Raw genomic sequence first — 10,231 nt, 5'->3', positions numbered from 1 at the left:
GGCAAGCTCTAGACCATTGGTTCATTGTTCTCACTGTTAGGATGTTTCTCCTTACTTCCATTATTCCTTGTATTGCCTTCTTGTTCTTTGGAAAATAAATTGACCCCCTCTTCTTTGTTATAGCCCCCCTCAAATATTGAAACACTGCTATCATATCACCCCTAATCCTTCCCCCCCCCACTAAACTAGCCATATCCAATTCCCAAAACATAGGTTTTCATAGGTTTTGGCCTCCAGCTCCAGAATCATCCTTGTGGCTCTTCTCTATACTCTTCCCAGTGTCTCTAAGTTGTTTTTTACATGGTGACCAAAGTTGGATGCAGTATTCCCAGTGTGGTCTTACTAAGGCTTTGTAAAGCTGTAGATATATTTCATGTGATCTTGGTTCTTCTTCGGCCACACTGGCATCTCCACCCAGCTGGTTCCGGTCAGGTGCAGAGTTGCGGAGACAAAAGATGACCTTGGGCTTCTAGAAAGGAATGACAACAACACATTCCGCAATTCTACTCCTTTCTATTCCCCCCTCCCGGTGTTCCAATATCTCAGGGGTTGCCACAAAGAAGAGGGAGTCAAACTATTTTCCAAGGCACCCGAGGGTAAAACAAGAAGCAGTGGGTGGAAACTAATCAAGGAGAAAAGCAACTTAGAACTGAGGAGAAATTTCCTGACAGAACAATCAGTGGAACAGAAGTTGCCTCCAGAAGTTGTGAATGCCCCAACACTGGAAGTCTTTAAGAAGATGTTGGATAGCCATTTGTCTGAAATGGTATAGGGTTTCCTCCCTAGGCAGGAGGTTGAACTAGAAGACCTCTAAGATCCCTTCCAACTCTGCTATTGTATCATTGTATTTTTATTGCAGGCCTGACAGCGCGCATGCGCGGCTACGCGCATAACATGAAAAAACCACACAGCAGTTTCCAAGTGCCCACAGTGATTTTCTTTTCTTTTTTTTTAAATTTTATTTCCATTCCATTCTATACAATCACATGTTTACTGTGCATAACCAGGGCATATAACATTGAATAATAAACACAGCCCTCACTTATATAGAAAGTGCCCTCTAGAATACAAACCCAATATACCTCCTTGGCCCACCATACACCCTCTTTCAACCCCCTCCAACTTTCATTCTTCCTTCTTACATACCCCTCTACTACCTACTTCCCCCCCCTCTATCACTCCCTCTCTTAATCCATTCCCTCCCTTCCTTCTCTTCCTCCTCTCTCTCACCCTCTCCACTCTCCTTCTTCTTTCACTCAACTCCTCCCTTCGGTGTACTTCTATTACCTTCCAATATATTCAGCTTGTTCTATTTTAACACTAACATTAAAAAGCCACAGTATACAAGTGGAATCATGTACTTTAGAATTTAACACATATTGTATTTCCCCCCTCCCCCCCTCCCCCCAGAACACCCCCTCCCTTCCCTCCCCCCGACTTCCCAGAGCCCGTACACGGTATAGCATTTTAACAATCACAGTCTAAAATATCTCAACATTGAGCTCAGCTTCTTACTGTTACCCAAATTTTAAACAGTTTAAGTTATTACTAATGTTGAACATAAACTATCTGGAGTTTCTTAGTCCCATAATGAGCAGTTTACATTGTTCGTATACATTAAACTCAGCTTCTCACCATTACACAAATTTAAACAGTTTGCTTTGTTCTGTCTATTTCCAAACCCATTAATTTCATTCCCTTTGTGCCTCCTTCCTCTATAACACAATTTAGATACATTTTGAATTTTTCTTTTGATTTCCTCTTCCAACTCTTTTTTTTGCCTTTATTTGTATCTATCTATCTATCTATCTATCTATCTATCTATCTATCTATCTATCTATATATATATATATATATATATATATATATATATATACACCTTCACACACATATATATGTATATATATACGTACATATATATACATTTTTTTTTCATTAGTACTCCTCTCATATATGCTTTTCTTGGGTCTCCTAGAAATTCCCTAAATATGCCCTTATTCATATTCCGAACATGATATTCAGATAGCAATTTTTACAATCATTAATATACTTTTCATATCATAATAGCTCCCATTCGACCTCCAAGATCTTCTTACCCACACTACCCTTCCCAATTCCATCCAAACTGGGCCATGATCCAAAAGAACCCCCACCATAATCTCCGTCCTCTTCGCCCCAGAAAATAAATCATCAGTAATTTATATAAAAGTTCATAATTATCCATCAAGTCAATATCTTTTCTTCAGTATGCAACTATGTCATTTTTCTTTTGCATGACAGAAATCACAAAGTATTGACCATGTAATCAATGGCCAATAACTATTAAAGTTGTTGCAGTCTGCCTTATTTCCCCATTCATCTGGTAGTCGTACCGCTAGGTCCTTGTTCTCTGATCCCTTGCCCTACTGGGAAGGAAAGATGATGCTTTCTATCTTGTGGTTGTATAATTTGTTGTTTATCTTGTCCTTCTCGTTGTCTTTCTCCGGATCCAGATGATTCAGAATGTCCCACCTTCAGGGTCTTATAATAGAAATCTCGGGGTTCCCATACAGAGTTGAGATGATATTTTTGCTCACCAAGTGTAATTATAATACCAAATGGCACATCCCATCTATACTGTATCTGACGGTTTCTGAGTTCTTCCACTAGAAAAGCGTAATCTCTCCTGGCTCTTAACATTTGGGGTGGTATTTCTTTGAAGACAATCAAATCCTGTCCGCCAATTTGTAGCTTGGTATTATAAGACTTTTGTAGTATCCTATTTCTAGACTCTCTTGTAGCAAAATATATGATTACATCTCGAGGGAGCTGTCTCTGTTTTGCCGTCCAAGAATTATGGCGGTAAATTTTTTCAATCTGCCAATCAAAGTTGATTCCCGGTCTTCCCACCAGACGACTGAAGGCCTCTGAGAAAATCTGTTTCAGGTTCTCCTGTTCCCTTTCACGCAGTCCCCTGATTCTTAATGCAAGCTCCATCTTTTTATAATTTATCATAACGATTTGTTTTTCTGTATTTTCAAGTTTTTGTTGCATCACTTCAATTTTGGATGTCAAGTTGGTATTGGCTTCCTCCAGAAGCTCTAGCTTATCTTCCATTCCAGCTTTTTCAACTTTTTGTTGCATCACTTCGATTTTGGATGTCAAGTTGGTATTGGCTTCCTCCAGAAGCTCTAGCTTATCTTCCATTCCAGCAACATACTCTGTCAATACAGTTACAAGTCCTATCATGTCTTCCTTTGTATTAGCAATCTTAGTGTCAAACTTGTCACAAAAGTCTGTAATAAGTTGCTTTATCTCCTCTCTGAATTCTCTAAGTGTCTCAAAAAGAAATTCTTTCGTTAGCAAATCTCCAGTAGGGGGCGTAGAAGGTAAAGGCTGCGACTTCATGCCAAATGCATGAGGTGTATTGCTAAAAGGACGTCTCCCCGACTTTGATTTTGGTGCCATTATTTCAAACAATTAGTCAAGAATTACTCGAACTCTGCTGGCCCGTTATGTAAATTGCAAGAGAAGAAAGTGTTGAGTCCCCCCTTTATTTGTTCATAGAGGTTTTTCAAAAGATTTCAAAAAAAGAGCATTGTAACAAAGCACGTCTCAAAAAATTAGCATTGTAGTGTAACAGTTCATATTCATCTGTGTTTAAAATATCTCTATATTGACAAGGAGGCTTAACAGCTTTTAAAAATTGATAAGAAAAAGAAAAAGAAATTCTTGGTAGGTCTTCAAGGAAACAATGTTAATTAGTCGGAGAATGCTATCAGGCAATACCTTTGATCTTTCTCTCTGTCGGCTGTGCCAGGAAGCTAAAAATATACAAATGCGAAAGCTACAAGATCGCCATCTTAGAACCAATTACACAAAGGGATTTTTTATCACTTTGAAACTGGGATTTTTGGTAGACAAAATAATAATAATAAAGTTCTCAAGTTCGGTCTCTGCCTGTATTAATTTCAATAACATAGTTACAAAAATTGTTCAAGGGGGGGGGTTTCTCGCCTTGTGCTGTAAAAAAAACAGCTGAGATTTTCTGGCCGGAGTAAATGACTCAGCCTTGGCTGACTCTCCCCCTCCGTTCGCAGCCAAAAAAAAGAAACTGCGAACTTCAAAGAAGATTCTTGCCAACTGAGTCGCTCTCTGCTTTTTTCTTGCTGAAAAAAGAGATATCTAATAGATATTAAATAGATAACGAACCAGGAATCTGGGGGCAGCTCCGTTAAGCTGCCGACGACGGCAAGTCCTTCCCTTTCAAATAACACTGATTTCGTTGTTGTCTTAGGTGACAACTGTGAAAAAAATTCAGGTGCTCAGGCATGAAAATGTGCAAACATTTTACTAAACACTATACGTTTCCCGCTCAAACACTATACTTTTCCACTCACACTGAAAAAAAATTAGAGGGAACATTGGTACAGTATGTAAGACATTGTTCATAATGATTGGTGTATTATAATATGCGTTTTCATGACTGGTTCTTGGCAATTTGTGCTTTTCAAAACTGTAAAAGGCAACCCATTATGAAGTGGGGGTGTCCCATTTTGGATTTTGCTTCTTTTAAATAAAAATCACCCTCATTTTCACCTATCCTGTGTGCTTATTGGCTTTGCATGCAAGTTTTCTCCAGGCAATCCCAGAATTATTGTGGTACAAAAATATGGCAAAAAATCTTTATAAATAATTGTTTATGGAGCAATCGGACAAAAGAATCTGCAAAGAACCAGTTTCCCGAGGAAGGAAACTTCAGTACACCTATTTAAAAGACAATCTGTTAAAGAATGGGCCTAACAAATAGGTGTGGGAAAGTATCGGTGTGAAGGGAGTGTCAATTTTAAAGAGCTCCCACAGCAAGTGGAGGGGAAAAAAATCTCCAATTTGCAGAAGAGTAATAAGCATCTGAAGCAGCAAAATGAAAAGTTCAAGGAACTAGTGGCTGAACAGAGGTGGTCCCTGCTGGATTACCTGCCTCACCTGTTCCCTTGTATCTCACCATTCCCAAAGCTTTGCAAACCACTCCCTGCTGTCCCAGGAATCTTATGGACCCCTCTGAGATAATGCCCCCCTCCTATATTCTTCCTCCCCATGTCAAAAAGAAATAAAAAGCCTCCCTTGGATCAGGTAGATCCCCCCAGATCTCATGTCCAAGCCCAGGAATAGCCAACAACAAGATCTGAAATTCTAATCACCAAAGCAGGCAGAATAGTAAGAGTCTCAGATCAATTTGGCCCCACAATGAATATATTTCCATTAGGTGAAACCAGTGTCCTTTATACCCCAAATGTTGGTCCATGGAGCCCCTGCCATTTCTGTACCCTCTTCCTCCAGTTCGCCAAGGTAGAACGTGACCTTGGAAGGTTCCAATCAAAGTCCTCCCTGGTTTCATTGCATCCTTTGAAGGACCTTCTTTTCTCAGTTACATCTGCCAGAGAGGAGAGGCAGGGGGTGCTTGGTCAGCTGTGGGTCCAAAGGTACCATTGATGCCATCAGCCTGCAGATGAATGTGCAGTCAGGACGAAAGCAGGACAGCTGACTCGGAAAGACATGCAGGTGTGTCTTCCACTTTATGATGTTTCACCCACCTGAGGCTCTACTACATAATAGAATAGAATGATAAGAGTTGGAAGGGACCTTGGAGGTCTTCTAGTCCGACCTCCTCCTCAAGCAGGAAACCTTATATACCATTTCAAACAAGTGGCTGTCCAATCTCTTCTTAAAAACCTCCATAACACTAGGACCCACAACGTTTGAAGGCAAAGTTGTTCCACTGTAATTGTCTTTGCTGTTAGGAAGTTTCTCCTTAACTCCAGCCTGTTTCTCTCCTTCATTAGTTTCCACCCATTGTTTCTTGCTCTGCCTTCTAGGGCTTTGGAAATAGAGGTTGTCTCCTTCTTCTTTGTGGCACTCCCTCAAACTTTGAAAGACTAATTTTGTGTTTTCATTCTGCTCCATTCCTAGGGTTTAGCCCCTTGCGGAAAAGCCATTCCTTACCCCATCCCACCACCATCCTGCCTCCCCCCTCAGACAATGATTTAGTGATGGGATTTCAGTTGTTCAGCCAGGGGATTGGCTGTTTTCTTCCTTTCTGGAAAAGAGTCTCCAAGACCTCCAAGAGAATGTTCCCCTTGGGGCTGCCCCGAGATTTTGCCACCATCTACAAAGCATTTTTCTGCCCACCGCCTCCCAAGAAATCCCTGTGCTTGGAGGCTCAAATAGCCCCAAAGAATGGAAAGATCCTGGTATCAGGAACAATCCCCTCAACCCAGTGGTGGGTTTCAAAATTTTTAGAACCTCTTCTGTAGGTGTGGCCTGCTTTGTGGGAGTGGCTTGCCAGCCATGTGACCAGGTGGGAGTGGCTTGCCAGCCATGTGACTCGGTGGGCCAACTTGTAAAATGTGGTGAAACTCACTTAACAACAAGAGTGGGAAACAGAGGAGAGAAGAAAGATAGGAAGAGAGGGATAGGAGAGAGGGGAAGGGGGGAAGATGAGGAGGATAAGGAGGAGTGGAATGAAGAGAGAGGAGAAGGAGAAAGGAAGGGGAAGTAGAGTAGAAAAAGATGATGGAGGGAAGAAAGGAGGTAGGAGAGAGGTAGAAGAAAGAGGTGTATGGAGAGCAGAAGAGCTAATAATGGGTTTTTATCTTTCTGGGCATTGATGACAAGAGGAACTGATGTAATTACTACTTAATACAATAGGATATTGGCTATGTAATAGTATACATGTGATTATATGTTATGAAAATGGAAAATAAAAAAAGTATATATTTTTTTTAAAAAAACAACGCTCTAAACAATGCTTTTCTTTTAACTTTTGTAATATGTGTTTTTATGTTTTACGCCACCCTGAGTCCTTTTGGAGAAGGGCGGCATATAAGTCCAATAAACCTAAACCTGAACCATCTTGCTTAGCAACCAAAATGTTGGCTCAGAAACTCTGGCATTTGAAGCATGCAAGTCTTAAAGCTGTCAAGTTACGAGACCCTTGCACTCCTAACCCTATAGAAAAAAAATCTCCAGGGGTGTTCAAACTTGACAGTTTTAAGACTTGTGGACTTCAACTCCCAGAATTCCTCCTCTCGCTCTTCATCTTGATGATGTGCTGACGGGCGGGGGGAGGGAGCTGGAACCAGTTCTAAACGGCATTGTAGATTTCTGGAACCTCTTCTATAGAAGAGGTTAGAACTGGCAGGAACCCACCCCTTCCCCAACCCCACTATGTTTGATTTACTTTCCCAGGAATGGGCAGGATATGTGGGGGGAAGCATCTTTATGCACTATACTTTTTCCCCTGCCTTACACACCTGCACAATTCCACATCTGTTGGTGCACCAACCTCAGAGCCTGAAACCACCAAAAGAGGCTCCTAAAAAGGATGAAAGGGCAGTGGATGGAGAGAGGGTACAGATGTTGATCATAAGAGCTTCTGAGAAGAGCCGTGTTTAGCAACTTCATGGAAGTTAACTACAGTTGGAAAAGGGCAGCAGTTCAGGGGCTTCTTCCAGGGGGTTGGGGAAGTCCCACCTTAGGGCTCTCCCCCTCCTCTCCCCTGTCGCATACTTCCACAAGCATCCGGAGTCCCTTTCCATCCCTTAGGACAGCTCCAAGGGGGACAGGATGCGGTGGTGAGACCCCTCCTGAAGAAACCTTCTCTGGATCCAGCCATCTTGAGTAACTATCGTCCAGTCTCCAACCTCCCCTTTGTTGAGAAGGTTGTTGAGAAAGTGGTGGCCTTTCAACTTCGACGGTCCTTGGATGAAACCGATTATCTGGATCCCTTTCAGTCCGGTTTCAGGCCTGGTTACAGCACGGAAACTGCTTTCGTCGCACTGATCGATGATCTCTGGCGAGCCAGGGATGGGGGTCACTCCTCTATCCTTGTGCTTCTTGACCTCTCAGCGGCCTTCGATACCATCGACCATGGTATCCTTCTGCGACGGTTGCGGGAGGTGGGAGTGGGAGGCACCATTCTTCAGTGGTTCTCCTCCTACCTCTCGGACAGGTCGCAGTCGGTGTTGGTCAGAGGGCAGAGATCGACTCCTAGGCCCCTCAATTATGGGGTGCCGCAGGGTTCGGTCCTGTCCCCCCTCCTATTTAACATCTATATGAAGCCGCTGGGTGAGATCATATGCCGGCACGGGATTAAATATCATCAATATGCGGACGATACACAGTTGTATCTGTCCACACCGTGCCAACTCAGTGAAGCGGTAGAAGTGATGTGCCAGTGCCTGGAGGCTGTCAGGGTCTGGATGGGAAAGAACAAGGTTGCACTCAATTCCGATAAGACTGAGTGGCTATTGATGCTCCCTCCCAAAGATGGTCCAGCTGTTCCATCTCTCAGCCCGGGGGGTGAAATTATATGCCCCTCAGAGAGGGCCCGCAATTTGGGAGTCCTCCTGGATCCGCAGCTGACTTTAGAACATCATCTGTCAGCTGTGACCAGGGGGACCTTTGCCCAGGTTCGCCTGCTGCACCAATTGTGGCCCTACCTGGACATGGAGGCCCTTCGGATAGTCACTCATGCCCTCGTCACCTCAAGACTGGACTACTGTAACACGCTCTACATGGGGCTGCCCTTGAAGAGTGTTCAGAGACTTCAGCTTGTCCAGAACGCAGCCGCGCGAGCGATTGTGGGTGCACCTTGGTACACCCACGTTACACCTATCCTCCGCGAGCTTTACTGGCTGCCCATTGGTCTCCGGACACGCTTCAAGGTGCTAGTCGTTACTTTTAAAGCCATACATGGTATCGGACCTGGGTACTTGAGAGACCGCCTCCTGCCAGTCACCTCCCAAAGACCTATCAGATCCCACAGACTAGGCCTCCTCCGAATTCCATCTGCTGGCCAATGTTGGCTGGTGACTCCTCGGGGGAGGGCCTTCTCTGTGGCTGCTCGGCCCTCTGGAATGATCTCCCCGTGGCGATCCGGACCTTCACTACCCTTCCGGCCTTCCGCAAAACAGTTAAGATCTGGCTGTTCCGGCAGGCCTGGGGCTGTTGAACTATCCAGCCCCATTCGAGGTTAAGGCTGTTGTAGAATTTTAAATTGCTGTTTTTTATTTTATTTTATTTGTATCCCCTCCCTTTTTTATTGTTAGCCGCCCTGAGTCTCTCGGGAATAGGGTGGCATACAAACCTAATAAAATCAAATCAATCAAAAACTTTCCACCCCACCAGGCTTTTTATAGTGTTCTCAACCTTGCAAGGGCCCCATGAGTTGATTCTTCTGGATATTGGCCCTCAACTATTGTACATTTTAGCTGACTTTCCACTGGGCTCATCGCAACCCTCCAAGCTCTCAGCCACCCACTTTCTATTCTTTGTCTGCTTCGGAGATTCTCAATCATCCAGGCATGGTTGTCCCAAAGCTGCTTTTTCCTAAACATTTGGGCTTTTGGAAAATTATGCTCCTTCCATCTCCTGATAATGAAATTGACAAGAGGCAGAAAGTAAGAGTGGAGGGAGAATTTGAGGCTTGAAGGTTTCTGCCCACCTCCAGTCTGGTGGTTGACAATGGAATGGAATGGAATGGAATAGAATAGAATAGAATAGAATAGAATAATAGAGTTGGAAGGGACCTTGGAGGTCTTCTAGTACAACTCACTGTTCAAACAGAAAACCCTACACCACTTCAGACAATTGGTTATCCAACATCTTCTTAAAAATTTCCAGTGTTGGGGCATTCACTTCTGGAGGCAAGTTGTTCCACTGGTTAATTGTAACTGTCAGGAAGTTTCTCCTCAGTTCTAAGTGGCTTCTCTCCTTGATTAGTTTCCACCCATTGCTTCTTGTCCTGCCCTCAGGTGCTTTGAAGAATAGTTTGACTCCCTCTTCTTTGTGGCAATTCCTGAGATATTGGAACACTGCTATCATGTCTCCCCTAGTCCTTCTTTTCATTAAACTAGACATACCCAGTTCCTGCAACCGTTCTTCATATGTTTTAGTCTCGTCCCCTAATCATCTTTGTTGCTCTTCTCTGCACTCTTTCTAGAATCTCCACATCTTTTTTACACCATGGCGACCAAATCAAATGTGGCTTTACCAAGGCATTATAAAGTCGTATTAACACTTCATGTGATCTTGATTCTATCCCTTTATTTATGCAGCCTAGCTTTTTTGGCAGCTGCTGCACACTGTTGGCTCACATTTAAATAGTTGTCCACTAGGACTCCAAGATCCCCCTCACAGTTACTACTATTGAGCAAGGTACCACCTATACCAGTGATGGGGAACCTATGGC

The sequence above is a fragment of the Thamnophis elegans genome, chromosome 2, assembly GCF_009769535.1.
Source record: "Thamnophis elegans isolate rThaEle1 chromosome 2, rThaEle1.pri, whole genome shotgun sequence".
NCBI lineage: Eukaryota > Metazoa > Chordata > Lepidosauria > Squamata > Colubridae > Thamnophis > Thamnophis elegans.
This window is presented reverse-complemented; position numbering follows the sequence as displayed.